A 24,739-nucleotide genomic window follows, 5' to 3' on the forward strand; every position below is an offset into this window, starting at 1 on the left:
CATAGCAGAGAGTTGGATCAGAAGAGGAGCAGCCAGGACTAGAACTGGTACCCACATGGGATGCTGGTGCTTCAGGCCAGGGTGTTAGCCCACTGTGCCACAATGCTGGCCCCCAAGCAACTACAGTTTCTAATTCTTCTCCATGATTTGAGACTACCAGCTCCTCTCCTTCAGTTCTTTACACAGAACCTAATATGGTTGAATGTAGTCATCTCATTATATTATGGAACACCAGAAGTTCTTTCTGCCTCTTTGATTTTTGATACCTATTATCCAATCCCCCTCTATCCCTAGCTGCTTCCCTTCTCAGCCTCTAGTAATCACAGTTCTGTGTTCAGATCCATTATTTTCTTTCACTTCCACATGCGACAAGGACCAGGTGACATTTGTGTTCCTGCTTCTGGCTTATTTCAATTAATTTAATAATATTTTGTTCTTTTTTTGTATCTAAAAGAGGTTGCCCTGTCCATTGTTTTTCATTGATGGACAGCTAGATTGGTTTCACATCCTGGCTGCAGTGAACTGTGTTATAGTGGCTGTGTTATGGGAAAATTGCTGTATCTTTGATATGCTCTCCTCCTTTCCTTCTAATAAAATTTCCTTATTCTATATAGCCAAGAGCAAGATAACTCTCACATGGTAGGTCAATTTTTATCTTAGTTTAATTTTTGTTATTTATTTGAAAGAGTTACAATAGAGGTAGAGACACAGAGAGGTCCTCCATTAGCTGGTTCGCTCTACAGATGACTACAAAGGCCAGAGTTATGCCATTCTGAAACCTGGAGACAGGAGCTTCCTCTGGGTCTCCCTCATGGGTGCATGGGCCCAAGGACTTGGGCCATCTTCTACTGCTATCCCAGGAGATAGCAGAGAGCTGTATTGGAAGAAGAGCAGCTGGAACTAGAACTGGCACCCAAATGGGATGCTGGCCCTTCAGGCCAGGGCTTTAACTCACTGCACAACAGCGCCAGCCCCAATTTTTATCCTTTTTAAGGAATGACCATACTGTTCTGCATAACATCTGTACTAACTTGTGTTTTCACCTACCATATATGGTGGTTTTCTTTTCCCATGTGCTCTCTAGCATTTGTTATTTTTTATCAGTTTGGCATAAAAATGATATAGTATTGTTCATGTTTTTGTGTATTTTGAAATCAGTTAATTTGTTTATTAAATCTTTATTATTTGAAAGGTGGATTTAGAGAGAGAGGGAAAGACATAGATAGCTTTCATCTGCTGGCTCACACCCCAGAGAGTTTCAACAGTTGAGCCTGGGGCATGCTGGAGTCAGGAGCTTCATCCAAGTCTCCCACATGAGTGGCAAGGACCTGAGTCCTTCGTCCATCTTCTGCTGGTTTCCCAGGTGTTTAGCAGTGAGCTAAATTGGAAGTGGAGATTCCTAAACTCAAAGTGGAACTCAGATGTTATGCTGGCCTCACAGATTGCAGCTTTCCCCACTTGGCCACAATGCCAGCCCCTCTATCAATTTAATTCCTCAAAAATAGCTCAGTAATGTTGGCATCTATCTCATTTTGTTTTTTCTCTGTTATTATTCAACTTATTGATGTCTTATTTTTGTTCACATTATTCCTCTCAATTGCTCTACCTGAGGTGAGTAGGGCTGCTGTGTTGCTTAAATGAAGTGTATGCTTTAGATTACTCATTTAATGAGTGCATGTCATTCACATAGCACTTCACTGAAGTTCTACTATGTCCCAAATCCTCTTCTAGGCACAGAATTTAGACCACTTTTCTCTTAGGCCCAGATCTTGCCTTTAACATACTACTTGGAATTTAGTAGCTCATGAAATCTGCAGACTGCATAAATGAATGAATATTTTGAGGGCTGTGCTTTTGTGGAGGAACTTCATAGGAGACCGAAGGAATAAAATAAATCAAAAGTATCCACAGTATATAGAATGTATACTATTTTACAAGTCACAGAGAAGAAGAAGAAGAAGAAGGAAAGTAGTAAGACTAGAAAGTTTGTGGCAAGACTAACAGGCGCTGGTCAAGAACTTAATAAGCACATTAGGAAAGCAGTAAGGTTTCTTTTTTTTTTTTTTGAGGAAAAGTTTTTATTTCTAGTGATGAAATTGGCTACAGAACATTATGAAAGTTTAAAAATACAAAGAGAAATTGTCTATAATTAATAGATTCAAAATTTGACAATCAGTGAATATCATTATTAGTCATTACCAACAACAGTTATTGATTTGAAAGGCAGAGTGACAGGAAGAGGGAACCACTGCTTCACTCCCCAGACACTTGCAATAGCCAAAGCTTGACCAAGCCAAAACCAGGAACTGGGAATTCATTCTGGATGTCCCATTTGGGTGCAGGGACCCAAGCACTTCTGCCATCCTCCGTCTCCTCCCAGGGTGCACACTAGCAGAAACTTGCCTCAAAGCAGAGAAGCTACCACTCAAGCCAGGCATTTGTATATGGGATGTGGGTGTGTGGTGGTGATAGCAAGCCCTCATGGATAAAAAAAAAAAAAAAAAAAAAAAAAAAAAAAAAAAAAAAAAAAAAGTTATTTCTATGCCAAGGAAATTACTCTGTAGTCTTTCTCTTATAAACTACGTATTGCTGAACCTAGATAATTTTTCCTTTATTTAACAATGACATGAAAATGTCAGTTGAGTTGGCTTTCCTGAAGATCTTGTTTCTTGAATATTAGTGGCTAGCTGAGATAAATTCTTTTCATCTCTTTCTCGCTTCGGCAGCACATGTGCTCGCTTCGGCAGCACATATACTAAAATTGGAATGATACAGAGAAGATTAGCATGCCCCTGCGCAGTAAGGTTTCTTTACCTCCCTGTAGGCTCTGCTCTCCAGAGGTGAACAGGGTCCTCTAAACCCACTTGCTGCACACACAAACACCTGAGTGTTGTATTCTCCCACAGGTGTTGGAGACTGATATGGTGTTCTGATTTATATTTACATAATGGCTAGTGACATCGGGCATATTCACATGTTTTGACCATGTACATTTCTTCTGAGAAATGTCTATTCAGATCCTTGCCTGTTTCTTCACTGTATTTTTTGGAGTTTTTCCAATTCATGTAAATGTTCTGGAAATCTGTAAACATTCAGAGTTTTAATTTTTCCTGCCATCTGTTCATTGTATCTACACTCTGATGTTTACTTTGTTGTGAAGAAGTATCTTAGTTGGATATACTCAAATGTCTCTGTTTTTATTTTTGTGACTATTGCTATTGGAATCTTACCCAAAAGCTATTGTGTGTTGACAATATTTAGAGTTTCCCTATGTTTACTTGGGTTTGGGTCTTATGATTACATTTTAATTCACTGTGAGTTCACTTTCACATAGTGTAAGAGATGTTGGAGTCTCTTTTCAGGCTTCTACATATGGATAATCAAGTTCCTCTGCACCACTTGTGAAAGAGATTCTTCTTTCTCCAGTTCATTTTAGTTCCTTTGTTAAATATGAGTTGCTGGTAGAAATTTGGGTTTATTTCTATGCTACCAAGTCTTTTCCATTGAACTATGTGTCTGTTATTATATCAGTGCTAACACTTCTTCTTTTTTTTTTTTTGCAGTATATTTATTTGAAAGGCAGAGTTACAGAGAGGTAGAGGCAGAGAGAGAGAGAGGTCTTCCATCCACTGGTTTACTCCCCAAATGGCCACAATGGCCGGAGCTCTGTTGATCTGAATCCAAGTGTCAGGAGCTTCTTCCAGGTCTCTATGCAGGTGCAGGGGCCCAAAGACTTTGGCCATTTTCTACTTTTTTCTCAGGCTATACCAGAGAGGGGTATAAGAAGTGGAGCAGCTGGGAAACATACTGGCACCCATATGAGATGCCGGCACTGCAGACGGTGACTTTACCTGCTTTGTCATAGTGCTGACCCCTGTAATATGTCTTAAAATATGGTGTGATGTCTCCAGCTTTTTTTTGCTTTATAATATTGCTTTAGATGTTAAGCATCTCTCATGTTTCTATGTGAATTTTAGCATCATTTTTTCTAGCTCTGAGAACATCGTTGGTATGTTGATTGGGATTGCATTGAATTTGCAAATTGCTTTTGGTAGTATGGATATTTTGGTATTATTCTTCCCATTCACAAACATAAGTTTTCTGTGAGACTGTCAAAAAGCCTTGACAAAAATTGGACTTTATTACACAAAAATTCATCACTTTTTGGGATCATTTAAATCCATAATTTTGCACTAATATTTGATAAATAATTAAAGACTTTGAGCATTTTAGTAGGAGAAATTAAAATATTTATCAATTTATTCAAATATTGTTTAGATGTGATATTCAAATATTGTTTAGAGCCATTGTCTATATTCCCTCTAAATTACGATCTTTTTGCTTTTTGCCTGTTAAACTTGTCCCTTGATTCAAGAACCCTTTTTAATGTAATGTAAACTGAAAATGTCATTTCATAAGCTAAAAAAAATGACAAAGAAGGAAAAAGAAGGGAGGGAGGTTGAGTATATAATTATGTTCTCCGAATTTTTTCTATAAAACATATTGAATCATTTAAAAGCTAATTAAAATTAAACTCAAAATTGGACCATTATGACCAATATTTAAAACAAGTGATTAAAAACTGTAGATGTCTTCAATTTTGATTATCATTCTTCTTTAGAATATCTGAAAGAAATCCGGCTTCTCACTTTAAAATATACCAGTGTGTTAGAATTCAGTATTAAATGACTTTGTTTAAAAGTTTTATTTAATCTATTGCTTTAAGTAGTAATACTATGGCCATTGTAAAACAAAATCCTTATCATTTTTCATAAAACAGAAAGGGCCTTTAAAACATCATCACTAAAAATATTAAGAGACCTAAAATATAACATTCTTAAAACCCAAGTGATACCATTCAAAATTTTCAAATATGCAGGGATAGTTCATGTCAAGTAACTAAATAATTGTGAAGTGTATATATGGAATAGCTTCTATAAATTCTTTTGGCAAGGGCTGGCACTGTGGCATAGTGGGTGAGGCTGCCACCTGCAGTGCTGGTATTCCATAGGGGCATCAGTTCAAGACCTGGCTGCTCCACTTCCTATCCAGCTCTCTGCTATGGCCTGGGAAACACTATAAAATGGTGCAAGTCCTTGGGCCCCTGCACCTGCATAGGAGACCAGGAAGAGGCTCCTGGCTCCTGCCTTCCAGTCAGCACAGCTCCAGCCATGGAGGCCAACTGTGGAGTGAACCAGTGAATGGAAGACCACTCTCTCTGCCTGTCCTTCTCTCTCTGTGTAATTCTGACTTTCAAATAATATAAATAAATCTTTAAAAATTCTTTTGGCAAATAGATGAAGCTACTTGTTATACATTTCAAATAAATAGCAAACATACTAGAAAAATATATTGAATAAAATTTAAGCAACTCATAGCTATACACAGAAATTTCTCACCATAACAACATAGCAACCACTAAATTTCCAAATTCAATTTTCCACAACTTAGAATCTTTAACTCCAGAAGGAGTACAAAATTGACAGAACAGTGGCCTATGTATCAGGATACCTAATGCTAATACAGAATTATCCCTGCCACAACTTACCTATGTGACCTTGAACAATTCACTTTACTTCTCTGGGCTTGGCATTTAGCATCCTCATGTGATAAAGGAGGCTTGGATAAGATCAGTTGTACTCTATCTTGAGACTTCAATGATCTCTCAGTTTCCAAACAGGCACCTTAAGGGAAAGTAAACCTTTAGATCAAAGCTTACATTTTTAAATCTAAATATATTTTAAACTCTTTCTACAACTAGTACAAAACAACACATTCAAATGTGTACCATGCCACTTTTTAATATTTGGGAATAATTAATGCATCATTTTAGAGCATTGTCTTGAGGCCAGTGCTGTGGTGTAGCTAGTAAAGCCACTGCATGCAGTGGGGGCATCCCATATGGAGGCCGGTTCAAGTCCAGGCTGCTCCACTTTCCATTCAGCTGTCTGCTATAGCCTGGGAGAGCAGTAGGAAGTTGGCCCAAGTCCTTGGGCCCCTGAATCTGCATGGGAGACCCTGAAGAGGTCCTGGCTCCTGGTTTCAGATTGGCATATCTCTGACCTTTTAGGCCATCTGGGGAGTGAACCAGCAGATGGAGGACCTCTCTCTCTCTCTCTCTTCCTCTTGTTCACTATCTGTGTAACTCTGACTTCCAAATAAATAAATAAATAAATCTTTTAAAAAATCAAAAGAATATTGTCTGGCACACAGTGAACCACTAAGTACAAGATATTATTAGGAATATTAGATTGAAATATTGAAATAAACTAGGCAATAAGCCTTAAGATGCAAATTAATACCAAGAAATATAATCTCAAATTTCTGTGTTCAACAAGGTAGTCTCTTTTCACTACTAACTTTATACTAAATAAGATATTTTGATATTTTGTTAAGAGTAAATTTATCGGGGGCCAGCGCCGTGGCTCACTTGGTTAATTCTCCACCTGTGGTGCTGGTATCCCTTATGGGCAAAGTGTTCTAGTCCTGGTTGCTCCTCTTTCAGTCCAGCTTTCTGCTATGGCCCGGGAAGGCAGTAGAGGATGGCCCAAGTGCTTGGGCCCTGCACCCGGATGGGAGACCAGGAGAAAGCACCTGACTCCTGGCTTTGGATGGGCACAGCTCCAACTGTGGCAGCCATCTGGGGACTGAACCAATGGAAGGAAGACCTTTCTGATTTCTCACTGTATATAACTCTACCTGTCAAATAAAAAAAAATATTAGTTTTTCATAAAAACTGCAGTATTGAAAAAGTTCTAAAATCCCTCTAATTCTAAATGTCTGTGACTGCTAACTCATTAGCACATATTGCATTCTTTACATCTGGGTAATCATGACAATTCACTTTTAAATGATTAACAGATCTGCTGTTATATATAAATACATGCTTTTCCGAAAATCATACAATAAGCAGGCTACATACTTTACTTCAAGTAGAACTGCCATATCCAGTCCTACAATTGTAAATAAGACAGTTTCAATTGTTCAGCATTATCAATTATAAATTCCAATCGTGTAGCAATACTCATAAGAATTTAGGGGGCCGATGCTGTGGAGTAGCAAGTAGAGCTGTGGCTTGCAGTGCTGACATTCCAATTGGGTGCCAGTTCAAGTCCTGGCTACTCAAATTACTATCCATCTTTTTAGGCAAGTAAGACTTACTATCCAGCAGTAGAGGATGGCCCAGGCCCTTGGGCTCCTGCACCTGCATAGGAGACCCAAAAGAAGCTGCTGGCTCCTGGCTTTGGATTGGCAGAGCTCCAGCCATTGTGGCCAAATGGGGAGTGAACCAGCGATTGGAAGACTGCTCTCTCTCTCTCTCTCTCCTTCTCTGTGTAACTCTGATTTTCAAGTAAAATAAATGAATCTTTTTTTAAAAAGGATGAAATAAAAAGGAAGATGAAGATTACAAAATTGTTTAATTTTTTTAATAAATATAAATTTCCAAAGTACAGCTTTTGGATTACAGTGGCTTCCCCTCCCCCAAAACATCCCTCCCACCCATAATCCTCCTATTTCCTGCTTCCTCTCCCATCCCAGAAGATTACAAAATTGTATGAAGGACATTTGTACAGTAAACAAATATACTGATTTCCAATGCAATATTTGAATACTTGAAGCAGGAAGGCTAAGTACTTCTTTGCCAAAATAACATGTTTTCTCCAGTGTAAAACCCATTTGCCATCCCAATACACAAAGGGATTTGGGGCAAGAAGGAAAAAAGAAGTCCACACATGCAGAAATTTTAAGCAAAACAAAATAGAGAATGTATTTAGTTTCATGTAAATCACATGAGAATTAATAGTATTCTACCAATTTGCAACAAATATTTTTAACTTTAATGAATGAATGAACTTTCAGTTACATAGCAGGAAACTTCTACCCTCTCCCATAAAACTGAAAGAGAAACTTTTTAAAAGTAAAAACTGATGAAAGAATTCTGCAATACATGTTAATGTTAAGTAGCCCAGCAGAGTTTATTTAGAAATACAAACACACACACAGAAAATAAATACATTAAAATCTTACTGAATAGTCCAGTAATAGTTCAGGATCCAATATGTGTGCAAAAGATTCTGGATTTCCCAGTCACTTTGTATAGGAAATGATGTGCTTTGCTATGTAGCATGTAACTTTAGATTCCTGAACACCTCCACTTTGCTTCTTACCCTGAGTCCCAGCAAATACAGGAACACAGCTGTTGAGTCATTCATTTTCTGGATTTGGGAATATCAAAGAATTAATGAGTATAGAAAGTTGTACAGCAAAGACCAAGAATATCCAAGGGAGGTCAGGAAAATCAATTGAACAAGTCAAAATACTATGAATGTATACTGAATGCTCTGTTTTTAATATGTCTTACTTACCTAAAAAGACATGAGGGCTATTGCTCTCTCTCTTAATACAACTAAGGAGAAGATATCACCAATGCTCAAGAAAAATGAATACACAGCAGAGCTAATACAAAATCCCCAAATTCCAAAATAGAAAAACTGGATATGCACTCCTTACACACACCCTGAAGTGGCAATGAAGTAGAACAAATCTAAAATTAGAAAAAAATCTTTTTTTAAAGATTTATTTATTTATTTTAAAGTCAGAGTTGCACAGAGAGAGGCAGAGAAGAGAGAGGGGTCTTCCATCCACTGGTTCTCTCCCCAGTTGGCTGCAATGGCCAGAGTTGTGCCAATCCAAAGCCAGGAGCAAGGAGCTTCTTCCAGGTCTCCCACATGGGTGCAGGGGCCCAGGACTTGGGCCATCTTCTACTGCTTTCCCAGGCTATAGCAGAGATCTGGATCCATATGAGCTGCCAGCACTGCAAGTGGTGGCTCTACCCACTATGCCACACCACTGGCCCCGAAAATTCTTGTCAAATTAAGAACATTTAACCTTTGTTTTAGAGTGCATTATTAAAATATCTAAACTGGGGGAATACATCATTTCTTTCTTTAGAAATCAGAAGAGAAAAAGAACACTTCAAGCCTACTGTGACACCACACAGAAGGAATGGAGAATCATGATCTCAATTAGCCTAGGGACAGAATAAAAGGGAGGGAAATAGGAACAACAGAATTAAGATGAATAAGCTTTGACAGCTGAGGGAATCTGAATGTAAAGAAAAGGCATGCAGTTAACTGAAACAATAGAGATAATTCTGAGAGGAAAAAACATTGTTAAGTCATATTAATGGGGCCAGAGCTGTGACTTAGTAAAGTAAAAAAAAAAATCTAAAATTTGTTTTTAAATTATATAATTAAAAAAGATTAAAAAAAGATGTTCAATCTTAAGTCTCTACAGCATAAGATATACATCAATTTTCCCAGGTTCTATTTGCATTTATTAACAAAGTTTCATGGGTATAATCACTAAAGTGGCTCCAATAAGTCTTTTTATAAAAATTATTTTTTATTTTGACAGGCAGAGTGGACAGTGAGAGAGACAGAGAGAAAGGTCTTCCTTTTTCTGTTGGTTTACCCCCTAGTGACCGCTGCCGCCAGTGTGCTGCGGCTGGCACATGGCGCTGATCCAAAGCCAGGAGCCAAGTGCTTCCTCCTGGTCTCCCATGCAGGTACGGGGCCCAAGCACTTTGGCCATCCTCCATTGCACTCCTGGGCCATAGCAGAGAGCTGGACTGGAAGTGGAGCAACTGGGACAGAATCTGGCTCTCCCAGCAGGACTAGAACTTGGTGTGCCTGCACCGCAGGTGGAGGATTAGCTTATTGAGCCATGGAGCCTGCCTCCAATAAGTCTTAACCTGGGATGCAACTAAATTTAACAAGGATACTCAATAGGAATTTTAGAAGAATTCCAAAATATGTATCAGAATAAAAATAAATACTTTACTTGGTACATCTCATTTTAACTATACTATTGTCTAAATTTCCAAATGTCAGATGTACTAAAAAAATCCCCAAAGCAGCAGAGTTGGTCCGACATGATGAGGAATAAAATAAAGAAAATGAGAATTCGCAGATCCCAGATTAAAATAACCAAGAAGGCCCAATAAAAGAAAACTCAATGTCTTCATACACTAACATTTATTACCTCAGATTTATTTAACAAAAAGGTGATTATTCCAGCTACATCCCATTAGGTAGCCCAATTTTACCTGCTAAATCCATTTAAAAAAAGCACCTCATGATATATTACTAAAATCATATTGCTATATGCCATCCACTATGTCCACTGTACCTTATACCTAATGTTAACAGATCTGATGAAAATCAGTAGATAAATGATGTGTCTTAACCACGTGTGGGAAATGTCTTTTGTTCAACGTTTTTCCAAAATCCCCTCAGTCTCAGTTTGCCTTCACCTTGAAAAGACACTTCTGAGGTTTACTAATCAGTCCAGCTTCTTCGGGCCTCCCTCCAATGAAAGGGGCTAAAATCCATCAAAATAAACTCTAGGCACTGTCCTTGTGCTCCCAGTGACTTTTTCACTCTAGGGGCTCACAAACCTTCTAAATTCTTTAGATCACCTGTGATGTCCATTAGTTCTCAAAGACTATGATGCAAGTAATTTCCCCTCTTGGAACCTTGTTATTAACTGTGCTGTATGAGAAATGAAGTCTCCTACACACCTTGTGCTTATGATTCTCCAAACCATGTTGCCTGCTAGGACTTTGGCCATGAATATAGGACAGCAATACCTGAACATGATTACTGAGATCTCCTTAATAAAGGATAGACTGGGGCCAGCACTGTGGTGCAGTGGTGTAATCCTTTACCTGCAATGCTGGCACCCCATATGAGCACCAGTTCTAGTCCCCATTTCTCCTTTTCCCAGCCAGCTCTCTGCAATAGCCTGGGAAAGCAGTAGAAGCTGTTCCAAGTGCTTTGGTCCCTGCCAAAATATGGGAGACCTGGAAGCTCCTAGCTCAGATTGGCCCAGCTGCAGACATTGCAGTCATTAGGGGAGTAAATGAGCATATGGAAGACCTTTCTGTGTCTCTTCTTCTCACTCTCTGTAAGTAAACCTGTCAACTACATAAATAAATTCCTTATATATATATTTACATTTATTTATATATTTATGTATATAAATATATTCATATATAAAATATATTATAATTTATCATACAATATATTATATAATATATAATTATAAACAGATAATATTATATAATTTACTATATGTATTTTATATATATATATATATATATATATTATTGAGATGACTTCAATAGCCAGAGTGTGGCCAGGTTGAAACCAGGAGCTTTTCCTCTGATGTGTGTCCCAGGAACCCAGGTACTTGGAGCATCTTTCACTGCTTTTTCAATCCATTGGTAAGGAGCTGGATCAGAAATAATTATTTATATATAAATAACAAATTCATATATAATAATTATATACAATTATATATTTATAATAATTATATGCAATTCTATATTATGTATAGAAATATATAGTATAATATATAATATATATTATAATATATAAATATATATATGATGGACCAAAATATGGTATTCTCCATTTGGCAGAAGGGACAGGCTCCAATATCTACTGTCTATGTCAGTATGTCAGCATAATGCAGGAGGTAACCCCTCTACCAAATAAGAAAAGCTATTTCAGTTCAGCTGGACATCATTCTGCTGACTGTTGACCTTATTACTGTTAGTCTGGATGCTTTCATTGGTTGCAATCCAGAGACCCAATTTTCCCATAGATATAAACATCAGCAAACATGAAAATTTGGTAAGAAAAGCTTAAACTGAGAGTTATGATTAATAACTATTTTTGTTTAATTTTTATTTAATGCATATAAATTTACAAAGTACGACTTATGGATTACAATGGCTTCCCCCCCATACCGTCCCTCCCACCCACAACCCTCCCCTTTCCCACTCCCTCTCCCCTTCCATTCACATCAAGATTCATTTTTGATTATCTTAATATACAGAAGATCAGCTTAGTATACATCAAGTATGGATTTCAACAGTTTGCTCCCACACAGAAACATAAAGTGAAAAATAATAGATGATTTTTTTTTAAAATGATGATGAAATCAGAGCAGACCTATTGTCATGTTTAATCCCAGTGAGAGTCAAGTTGGGAATTGATAATTTCTTTTTTTTTTTTTTTAACAGAGGATCAGTTTAGTATGCATTAAGTAAGGATTTCAACAGTTTGCACCCCCATAGAAACACAAAGTGAAATATATTGTTTGAGTACTCGTTATAGCATTAAATCTCAATGTACAGCACATTAAGGATAGAGATCCTACATGAGGAGTAAGTGCACAGTGACTCCTGTTGTTGACTTTACCAATTGACACTCCTGTCTATGGCATCAGTAATCTCCCTATGCTCCAGTCATGAGTTTCCAAGGCTATGGAAGCCCTCTGAGTTCTCCGACTCTTATCTTGTTTAGACAAGGTCGTAGATAACCTACGGTTCGACCCAGCCATCCCACTCCTTGGAATTTACCCAAAGGAATTTAAATTGGCAAACAAAAAAGAGGTCTGCACCCTAATGTTTATTGCAGCACAATTCACAATAGCTAAGACCTGGAACCAACCTAAATGCCCATCAACGATAGACTGGATAAAGAAATTATGGGATATGTACTCTTTAGAATACTATACCGCAGTAAGAAACAACGAAATCCAGTCATTTGCAACAAAATGGAGGAATCTGGAACACATCATGCTGAGTGAAATAAGCCAGTCCCAAAGGGACAAATACCATATGTTCTCCCTGATCAGTGACGACTGACTGAACACCAAGAGGGAAACCTGTTGGAGTGAGGTGGACACTATGGGAAACGGTGGCTTGATCAGCATAGCCCTGACTGTTAATGAACAACTTAATACATTATCCCTCTTAGTAGTTTTTTTTATCTGTTCTACTTAATATGACTGGTTTAGATCTGTAATTGATGCACAGTTATTCTTAAGTGTTGAAAATTAACTGAAATGTGATCCCTGTTGAACATGGTGGTGGGAATGGGAGAGGGAAGAGATGTATAATTTGGGACATGCTCAGGCTGACTTGCCCCAAGTGGTGGAGTTGGAAGCATACCAGGGGATTCCAATTCAATCCCATTGAGGTGGCATGTACCAATGCCATCTCACTGTTCCAGGTGATCAGTTTCAGTTCACAGTTGGTCATGGTGGAGGGACTGGGAGTCAAAGGGAGCACATAGACAAGTCTAGTACCTGCTAACGCTAACCGATGGAGTAAATAAAGGGGAGAGTGATCCAACATGGGAAGTGAGATACTCAGCAGACTCATAGAATGGCAGATGTCCTAAATAGCACTCTGGCCTCAGAATCAGCCCTAAAGGCATTCGGAGCTGGCTGAAAAGCTCATGAGAGTATTTCAGGCATGGAAAGCCAAGACACTCTGGCAAAAGATCTCTGCGAGTGAGATCCCAGTGGACAGAACAGGTCATCAAAGAAGGAGGTACCTTTCTCTGAAGGGAGGAGAGAACCTCCACTTTGACTATGACCTTGTCTAAACAAGATTAATAACTATTTTAACAAAATTTCTCAGAACCCATCTAATCCAAACCTTGGACAATTGGAAGACATTGTACTTGGCCCACCCATAATCAAAATGGATTCTAAATCCTTCAACTGCAAGGAGAGTATCATAGACATTAATGCTCCAAACGGATCCAGTTCTCTGCTAATGTGTCTGGAAAAGCAGCACAGGGTGACTCAAATATTGGGGCTCCTGCACCCTTGTGAGAGACCTGGAAGAAGCCCCTGGCTCCTGATATCAGTCTGGCCTAGCCGCAGTCATTGCAGCCATTTGAGGAGTGAACAAACCAGGAGGAAGATCAATCTCTCCCATTCTCTCCATCTAGTGCTGCCTTTCAAATTCATAAAAGGATCTTTAAGAAAATAGATCACTTCAATAAATTTGCCATTGCTCAGTCATGATGACTTTTACTACCTTCAGTTCTTTTTCAAAAGATTTATTTATTGGAAAGGCAGATAGAGGAGCTGGTGGTTGTGGTGCAGTGGACAAAGCTGCTATCTGTTACATTGGCATCCTGTATGTGCACCAGTTTAAGTACCAGCTATTCCATTTCTGATCCAGCTCCTTACCAATGGACTGAAAAAGCAGGGAAAGATGGCCCAAGTGCCTGGGATGCTGCCACGCACATTGCAGGAAAAGCTCCTTGCTGCCATGCACATCGGAGGGAAAGCTCCTGGCTTCAACCTGGCCACACTCTGGCTATTAAAGTCATCTCAAAAATGAATTAGGTGGTGGAAGATTTCTGTCTCTCCCTCTCTCTGTAACTCTTTCAAGTAAGTAATTAAATATTTTAATATGATAAAAAAGGCAGAGACACACAGAGACAAAGAGAGAAGGAAAGAGAAGCAGAGAGATCTCCCATCTGCTGGTTCACTTTCTATATGGCTACCACTGTGCAAGACCAGGTTCTCAAATCCCCATTGAGGTTACAGTTCTCCAATTTGACGACAGGAATGAAAGAATTTGAGCTATTATACATTGCTTCCCAGGGATATTAACATGAAGCTGATTTGGAAGTGTAGTACCCAAAACTCAGATTAGCACTGCAATATAGGATGTGGGCATCTGTTGTGACTGCTAACAAATTGGAAATCCTAGAGTAAAAATCAACAGATTCCTGGACATACACAATATACCAAAATTGAGTCATGAAGACACATAGAAAAGCTAAACAAATCAAAAACCAAGACAGAGATTGGATGAGTAATAAAGACCCTCCCAACAAGCAAAAGTCCAGGATCAGACAGCCTCACTATTGAATTCTACAGGACTTTTAAAGAACTAATGCTTCTCAAACTATTCAACACAATTGAAAGAGAGACAATCCTCTCAAACTCCTTCTATTAATCCTGCATCACCTTAATTCTTCAACTAGAAAAAGATACAGTGGAGAGAGAGTACTATAGAAAAATATCCCTGATGGGGGCCAGTGCCATAGCACACTGGGTTGATCCTCCACCCGTGGAGACGGCATCCCATATGGGTGCCAGTTCTGGTCCCGGTTGCTGCTATTCCAGTCCAGCTTTCTGCACTGGACTGGGAGGGCAGTGGAGGATGGCCCAAGTGCCTGGGTCCCTGCACCCGCATGGGTGACCAGGGAGATGCTCCTGACTCTGGCTTCCGATTGGACCAGCACTACCTGTTGGGCCATATGGAGCATAAACAAGCAGATAAAATACTTCTGTCTCTCTGCCTCTGCCTCTCCATCTCTGTAACTCAATCTTTCAAATAAATAATTCTTTTGAAAAGGTCAACAAACAATAAAGGCTGGTGGAGAGGGAGAGAAAAAGGTACCCTAATCCACTGTTGGTGGGAATGAAGCTAGTGCAACCATTATGGAAGGCAGTATCAAAGTTCCTCAGAAATCTGAAAACAAACATACCATGTGATCCTGCCATCTGACTACTGGGAATTTATCCGCATGAAATGAAATAGAATATGCACAGGCATGAGTTATCTGTACCCTCATGTTTATTACAGCTCAATTCACAATAGCTAACATGGAATCAACCCAGATGTCCATCAACTGGTGACTGGAACAAAAATATGAGCTATATATACAGTGTAAAATACTATTCAACCATAATTGAGAATGAAATCCCATCTTCTGTAACTAAATGGATGAACTGGAAACAAGTATGCTTCATGAAAGAAGCCAGTCCCCAAAAGACAAATACCATATGTTTTCTCTGACTGGTGGTAATTAATATATAGACAACAAAAAGCAGCATATGAGTTAAATTGACATTTTGAGATTTGAGTATTGTTCATAGCACTTTTCTGTACTCTTTGATAGAGTACACAACATATACTCATTGATATTTCTGCTACTACTTGCTGAATTCTTTATTTTGTAGAGGGTTAAAGCTTGTGATTCTAAAATAAAATCAAAGCATGCAGCTGTCAAAATTAAAAGAAAATAAAACAAGAAGGAGGGAGTTGGAAATATGAGAACAAGGGAAGATAGGATAGGATGTTATCAGTTTGCTCTTCAATCTGTATATATAAATTACATGAAATTTGTTCACTTAATATGCATTTAAAAATATAAACTTAACACTGGAAGAAAAAGACCTGAGATCAGTGTTTTCTGGATTACCACTAATAAAATTTAGTCTTCATTTATGTCTGACCATATTTAATTTCTTATTTATTTATTTTATAAGAAAATTAACATCACCATTCCTAACAAGTCCATCCTGCTTCATGCATATCTATCAGTTCCCACTATGCTAATAATTTCTCATGAACTTAAATCCATATCATCTTAAAAAGATGCAATGTGGGGCTGGCGCTGTGGCATAGCAGATAAAGTTGTTGCCTGCAGTGTTGGCAAGCCATATGGGTGCCAGTTCAAGTCGCGGCTGCTCCACTTCTGAACCAGCTCTCTGCTATGTCCTGGGAAAGCATTAGAAGGTGGCCCAAGTCCTTGGGGCCTTGCACACATGTGAAAGACCCTGAAGAAGCTCCTGGCTTCAGATTGACACAGACCAGTCATTGCAGCCAACTGGGAGTAAACCAGCCGATGGAAGACCTCTCTGTCTCTGTCTGTCTGTCTGTCTCTCTCTACCTCTTCTCTATTTGTGCAACTCTTTCAAATAAATAAATTAATATTTAAGAAAAAAGCCTGATTCATGTTATTATTTATGTGTTTTAGAGGCTTTGCAGATGTTGATTACATGTGCCATGAAAACCCATTAAAATGCAAATCCTATAAGAGGCAACTCCATGTGCACTAAACTGGTAAAATCCAGTGCATGTGTTGAGAAAAACACACTAGCAATACATTTCAAAAAGCTGTGAAATATTATAAGTGGCTGTCAAAAGCTAAAAATCTGACAATGACTCATTATGTCATTTATTTATATATAATGCTGAGAAAATCAGAAGTATTTGTTAAAACTTCTGCTAAAATGCACTAGATTTATAATTTTTAAATGCATCTTTCCTAGATGTAATGCAGTCCTGTACTACTTTAGAGTATCAGAAATTTAAAATGTTGGACCGGTGCTGTGGTGGAGCAGGTTAACACCCTGGTCTGAAGCGCCAGCATCCCATATGGGGGCCGGTTCAATACTCAGCTGCTCCACTTCTGATCCTGCTCTCTGCTATGGCCTGGCAAAGTAGTAGAAGATGGCCCAAGTCTTTGGGCCCCTGTACCCATCTGGGAGACCGGGAACTAGCTCCTGGCTCCTGGCTTCAGATCAGCACAGCTCTGGAAGTTGCAATCAATTAGGGAGTGAACACCAGATGGAAGACCTCTCTCTTTCTCTCTGTCTCTCCTCTCTGTCTGTAACTCGACTTGTACATAAATAAATAAATCTTTAAAACAATTAAGAAATTTAACATGTGAAAGGTTTTTAAAAAATGTATTTCTTTATTGTGAGGCAGAGTTACAGATATAGAGAGGAAGAGAAAGAGAGGTCTTCTATCGACTGGTTCACCCCTAAATGGCCAGAATGGCTGGAGCTGGGCCAATCTGAAGCCAGGTGCCAGAAGCCAGGAGTCAGCAGCTTCCTCCAGGTCTCTCACATGGGTGCAGGGGCCCAAGAACTCAGGGCATATTGCACTGCTTTCCTAGGCCATTAGTAAAGAGCTGGATTGGAAGTGCAGGAGCAGGGACTCAAACTGGTGCCCATGTGGGATGCTGGTGCTGCAGGTGGATGCTTAATCTACTATGCCACAGAGTGGGCCCAGGGAATGGTTTTAGGAAGACATCTTTCATGTAGACTAGGCTGCAATATTGCAAGGTAAGGTTTAGCTTTTATTCCCACACATCAGTATTCATCTTTTAGCAACTATAAATACTGAATATCATACATATAGACATAAATATAGGTAACTGAAGATTTTGTTGTCATTCTTTCTAATTCTCTTTTTAATGTCTGCTAATAGGTCATCTTATGGATTATTATATTGATGTTACCCATACACAAGCATCAGGCATTTCCACTGTTGAATGTGTTTATGAGTACAGGTAGATTTGTGTGTACATGAATGCACATTTGATGGAGATAGCACTGACAGTAATACTGTGAGAAATCCTAACGCTGATTCCAAACTTTCTGTCCTCCGCAGAGATGGCTGTCATTGAAGTAGACCACAGGGCCCCTTTTGCTGTTATGGACTGAAATGTGCCTCCCTAAAACTCTAACACGGAAGTGCTAACCAGCAACATGACTCTACCTGAAGAAAGTGCTTTTAAGCAGATCAAATGGTAGATGTGTCTGTCACATCGGAGAAAGGCTTCTGGAAAAATCGAGCCTATTTAAGCACCTTGATCTGATATTTTCAAGCTCTACAACTCTGAGAAGTAAAATTCCATGATTTAAATCATATTCTCTGTGGTATTTTCTTAGCAAATTAATATATCCTCATTTCTGCCAGCATTTTCTATTGTCATCCAGAAGGTCCTAGTGATTAGCAGAGAAATATAGAAACTAAAAACTGTGATTTTAGATTACCAAGTATCTACTAACACAAAAAGATCCCAGAAGCCACCTACTACCATCGTCCAGGACCCAGAAAAAAAACAGGAAGGAGTCAAGTTGCAGGGCAGTAGAAAAAAGTGAATAATGAAAGATCACAGCAGAAGTAAATAAGGAAGTGTTTGGTGCTGTGGTGTAGTGGATTAAAGCCTTGACCTGCTGTGCATGCATCCCATATGTTGCTGCTAGGAGACCAGGTGCTCCACTTCCAATCCAGCTCCCTACTAATGCACCTGGGAAATTGGTGGAAGATGGACCGTGTTCTACGGTGCTGGCACCCACATGAGAGACTTGGAAGAAGCATCTGGCCTTTCCAATAAATAAATAAATCTTAAAAATATAGAAACAGTGTTAGCACTGTTGGAAAACAGACTCATAGTTCAATGTAAAAGTATAGGCAGCTGAAATAAACCGACTTTTCTACAGGCAACTCCTATTTAACAAAGGAAAGAAAACAAACAGGAGAAAGAAGAACCCCTTTAGCATATGGTTTAAAGGAAAGTGATTATCCATATGTAGAAGCCTGAAAATATACCCAAAACCTCATACACTATGTAAAAGCAACTCAAGGTGAATTAAAAGTCTAAATATAAAACCGGAAACTAAGTAAACATATGAGAAACTATAAAACATAAGCATAGATAACAGTTTTGGGTAAGATTCCAAAAGCACAAGTAACAAAAATAAAATATAGAAATTTGAGCATATCATATTAAGATACATCTTCACAACAAAGTAATCAACAGAGTGAACATACAATGGACAGAATGGCAGGAAACATTGAAAACTCTGATTATGACAAAAGATTGATAGCCAGAACATACATATATAGAACTGGGAAAATCTCCAAATAAGAAGCAAAATGTACAGCTAAGAAATGGGCAAGGATCAAAACAGATGTTTCTCAGAAGAAGAAATCTCAATGGTCAAGACATAGATGAACATGCCCAATATCACTAGCCATTAGGGAAATGTAAATCAAAACCAATAGCAGACTCCATCTGTGGGAGAAGACAATGCTTGGGTTTTCATTTGTGCAACAAGTGGGTTTAGAGGACCCTGTTCACCATAAGAGGGCAGAGTCTACATGGAAGTAAGGAAACCTTAATGTTTTCCTAATGGGCTTGTTAAATTCTTGACCAGTGCCTATTACCTTTGCCGCAAACTTTCCAGTCTCACTACTTTCCTGCTTCTTCCTCTTCGCTGTGGCTTGCAAAAACAGTGTACCTTCTATATACGGAGGATACTTTTGTTTTGTTTTATTCCTCCTATCTCATGATGTTCCTCTAAGAAATCACAACCCTCCAAGTATTCATTAATTTATGCAGTCTGCAGTTTTCATGGGCTACTACATGGCAAAGTACTAGGTTAAAGGAAAGGTATAGGTCAGGAACTGAGCAAAGTTCACAATGATGAAGCCATTGGGGAAATGAACCTGATGGAAGACCTCTCTCTCTCTCTCTCTCTCTCTCTCTCTCTCTGCCTCTCCTTCTCTCTCTGTGTAACTCTGATTTTCAAATAAATAAATAAATCTTTAAAAACTAACAAAATATACTAAAAACCTGGTGGCAACACCTTTCTATCAGAACATGTGAAGCACTCAAACACAGTTTGTCCCAGAAAGTCAACCATAAGGGCATATCGTCTACTGCACTTGTGGACATCTCTGAGGGAGGTAAGGGGCACTTATTTCTTCCCCTCTTCTTTCTTACCACTCTCACAGTTATAACTTCTATCGATGCTTCCAAAGACCAGTCTCTATGAAATTGTAGAACTAATATCCTCCCATGTCAAAAGTGTCATGGGTTTAAACACAGAACCCAAAATAAGATAAGTAACTGGCCTTCTTAATTACACAGTGTGGAATGTAAGATTCTCAGTGGAGCACTGGGTAATATAAAGTGCTGGGCAGAGAAAAACTGTTACTTATCTGTATTTATGATGCTGTAATTCTCCTCTTTATGCAAACTCAGATTAAAAGAGCTCCCGTTAGTGGGCAGCACTGTTGCATAGTGGGTAAAGCTACTGCTGCCTTGTCAGCATCCTATATGGGTGCCGGTTGGGATCCTGGCTGCTGCACTTCCCATCCAGCTCTCTGCTGTGGACTGGGAAAACAGTAGAAGTTGGCCCAAATCCCTCATCTCCTGCACCCACCTATGAGACCTGGACAAAGTTCTGCCTTTCAAATAAATAAATAATTATTTAAAAAAACAGCTTCATCTCAGAAGGAGCTCCTGGCTACTGGCTCCAAATTGGCATACCTCCAGCTATTGCTGCCAATTGGGGAATGAACCATCGGATGGAAGACCTCTCTCTCTTTCTCTCTCTCTCTCTCTCCTCTCTGTGTAACTCTTTCAAATGAATAAATAAATCTTTAAAAAAGTAGCTCCAGTTATTGACAACACAGTAGACTTGCATTAATTTTGGTTCCCTTCTCACTTTGCAAAGGGATCAGTGGCAGGTCAAAACAGTTGACAGCCTTGCTAACAGGAGAAGAGATAGCTGAAGACAGAAAATGAAAAGCAGCCAAATACATCATCAAAGAAAGAGAAGTGGACCCCATCCAACACAAGCCTTTAAAAGTGGATGCTCACAATTAATGTGTGAAACAGCTGCCCACTGAAATCTTGTCTAGGGAGGGAAGATGTCCTAAGTTCTGCTTTTGTAAACTCCAGTCATAAATCTGTCCTAATAAATCTGTCCCTGGCATCTCTTTTACAAACATACTGGACCCACTGACCATTGGAAATGTGGTTCTAATCATGTAGGCTGCCATTTAAACCCACCAATGCTGTAACAGCTAAGAAACTTGAATTTGATGCTCAATTCTCAGGAAATCATTCCAGCTGAGCCTAGGGCCATTAATAGAAACTCCTTGGATCCTCCACTGTCTCTGTGCCTGTTTGAAAGAAGGGAGATTTCCCACCCCATGTTTCTGGAACAGCTTCAAATTCCACATTGGAAAAATTTGATAATTAATACTTGAGAGGGATCAACACACAAAGCAGCTATTCACGCTTCACACTGCTCCCCACCAGGAAGATGAGGTGCAGGATGAGAGCAGTGGGGCAGATCCTAGACAGATCCTCCTGCCCACCCCTCTGCTGCCCCAGGCTCCCTCCTGAGGGCCATCCAGCCCCACCCTGTAGGAACCAGCCCAGGAAACATCAAGAGACCAGGCCAGACTGCATTCTGAGACCACCCACAGTGGGAACCCGGCTTATTTAACTGTGGAGATCAGGAGTCTTTCTGCCTTCCTTCCCTGTGAGTGCAGGTTCCCAGAACACTGCCCCCTCTCTCCTGTAACCACTAAATAAAGCACATTAGGGACAGTTTAGGTGAGGTACTGCAGGAGAGAGTCCGGGCACTTTGAGCCTGGGAAATAGAGGTGGGAGACAGAGCAGCCCGGGTCCCAGCCCTGACCTCGGGAGAAGCTGCCAGGATTGCTGGCACACTTCTCCCACATGTGTCTCCGCCCCTTCCTGCATGCCAAACCTGCAGCAGAAAGTCCCTGGAGCAGGTACCCTTTCTTCCAGATACACGGGGAGTGAAATTGGGAGTGTGGAGAAGAGAGTCCCTGGCATGTGGGACCCACAGTTGGTGGATGAAGAGGGAAGAAGCAGCAGGAGGCAGGCTCAGGGTGAGCACTCAGAAACTGCCTGGGATCGCACGTGCAGAGCAGGAGTTGCAGTAAATGCCAGAGAAGGAGCAGCATAGCCCCCAGGGTTGACACTGATCAAGGAATGAACTCCCCTGGTCCAACTCTGAGCCCCAGGGACTGGCAGTGGCAGGTGCATGCCCACAGGTATTTGGAAAGCAGAATACCTCGGAGCTACTGGGAACTCTGGGAAATGGAGTCCAGGCTGCAGCATCCCTAGAGACACCAGCTGTTCCTCCGAAAAGCTGCAGTCAGGAGTGGGTGCCCACAACCAGAGGGCATTTGCTTTTGTTAAGTCCCTCCTTCCTTTCCTTCCCACATCAAAATCTCAGGGATCAGTTGCTGTTCCTTTCCTGCATCAAATCTGAAAGAGTGACACTCACTTCTGCTAACTGACCCCAAATCCTGGCTCCCTCATAACCTCTGTCTCTTCCAGAAAAATCTTATTTACTACTTTGGCCCTAGAAATCATAAATGACTATGATAGAATGTAACTTTTAACAGAGGTGTAGAAGGCATGGTTTAATATCCAGTTTTGAGAATACAATTTTCATTTGTGTTTTATTGATGTTTATACTTCTTTTAAGATTCATTTTTTTATTTAGAAGTCAGAGTAACAGAGAAGGAGAGGCACAGAGAGAGAGAGAGAGAGAGAGAGAGGTGTTTTCCATCTCCTGCTTCACTCCTCAATTGGCAGCAGCAGCACAGCGCTGACCCCTTATAGTTTTTTACAAATCATTTTACACTGTCTTTTTATTCATCTAGTAAAGAGACAGAAGAATGGACACAGAGCTAACTCTGTCCAAAATCTTGCTTGTATTGCATCAGAATACAAAATTTGGGAAGGAAGAAGGCAAAACTGACTCAGACCCAGAAAACATGTAGGAAACTGCCACTCAAGAAACCAAAAGTCAGCTGAGGCACCCAAAACAAGGACAGCAAGCCAGAATTGGAGCAAGCCAACAGCTGTGCCCTGATTGAAAAAGACCATTCCTCTTGTGCCCTGAACTCAATATTGCCGGCTCAAAACAAAAGCTCACATCAGAAAATTCATTACAAACCATGATACATAAGAAAAAAGAGAAAAAAGCCAAAGAAATGCAAAAATCCATAATGATATTGGGCTTGATTTAGTCGCAGGGAAACCGGCCATTCCCGGATTCATTCACCCCTCCAGCTGACTGCTTGTGGAATTCTGACTGAACTAACCTGAAAATCACAGTGAAACTCAGTTTGGAGGCAATTAATATCTGTCACCTCAGCCAAAGTGTTCCATTTGATTTTCCAAAACACAAAAACTCACCTTGGTCGTATTACCTGTGGATTTCTAAGCTTCAAACGCCTATTTATTGTGTTTTTTTTTTATGGCAAAATGGCAAGTCTGTCCAAACTCTTTTTTGTATTGGGTCAGAATACAAAATTTTGGGAGGAAGAAGGAAAACCAACTCAGACGAACAAAACATTTAGGAAATTGATGCTCAAGAAACCTCAAATCGGCGGAGGCAACCAAAACAATGACAGTAAGCCAGAATTGGAGTAACCCAGCAGCTGTGCCCTGATTGAATAAGAACCTTCCTCTTGTGCCCTGAACTCCATATGCCAGCCTCAAAACCGAAACTCACATCAGAAAATTCATTACAAACCATGATAAATCAGAAAAATGAGACAAAAGCCAAAGAAATGCAAGAATCCATAATGATGTTGGGCTGGATTTAGTTTCAAGGAAACCGGCTGTTCCCAGATTCATCCACCCCTCCAGCTGACTGCCTGTGGAATTCTGACTGAATTAACCGGAAAATCGCAGGGAAACTTAGTTTGGAGGCAATTAATATATGTCACCTCAGCCAAACTGTTCCATTTGATTTTCCAAAACACAAAAACTCACCTTACTCATGTTACCTCTGGATTTCTAAGCTTCAAAACCTATTTGTTGTGTTTTTTATTTCATAATGGCCACTCTGCCCAAACTCTTGTTTGTATTGCATCAGAATACAATATTTGGGAAGGAAGAAGGCAAAACCAACTCAGACCCAGAAAACTTTTAAGAAATTGCTGCTCAAAAAACCTCAAATTGGCGGAGGCACCCAAAACAATGACAGCAAGCCAGAATTGGAGCAGGCCAACAGCTGTGCTCTGTTTGAAAAAGACCGTTCCCCCGGTGCCCTGAACTCCATATTACAGCCTCAAAACCAAAGCTGACATCAGAAAATTCATTACAAACCATGATAAATAAGAAAAATGAGAAAAAAGCCAAAGAAATCAAGAATCCATAATGATATTGGGCTTCATTTTGTCGCAGGAAAACGGGCTGTTCCCGGATTCATCCACCCCTCCTGCTGACTGCCTGTGGAATTCTGACTGAATTAACCTGAAAATCACAGTGAAACTCAGTTTGGAGGCAATTAATATCTGTCACCTCAGCCAAAGTGTTCCATTTTATTTTCCAAAACACAAAAACTCACCTTTGTTGTGTTACCTGTAGATTTCTAAGCTTCAAAAGCCTATTTGTGGTGTTTTTTATTTCATAATGGCTACCCTGCCGAAACTCTTGTTTGCATGGCGTCAGAATACAAAATTTGGGAAGGAAGAAGGCAAAACCAACTC

General features: G+C 39.7%; 1 pseudogene; it reads left to right on the top strand.

The window, feature by feature from the left end:
* The first annotated feature begins 2,731 nt into the window (after nucleotides 1-2,731).
* On the top strand, nucleotides 2,732-2,799 carry LOC149119963 (U6 spliceosomal RNA; annotated as a pseudogene).
* The last annotated feature ends 21,940 nt before the right edge of the window (nucleotides 2,800-24,739 follow it).

This window comes from Oryctolagus cuniculus, chromosome 21 (genome assembly GCF_051225735.1).
Source record: "Oryctolagus cuniculus isolate XC-2025 breed Fujian yellow rabbit chromosome 21, ASM5122573v1, whole genome shotgun sequence".
NCBI lineage: Eukaryota > Metazoa > Chordata > Mammalia > Lagomorpha > Leporidae > Oryctolagus > Oryctolagus cuniculus.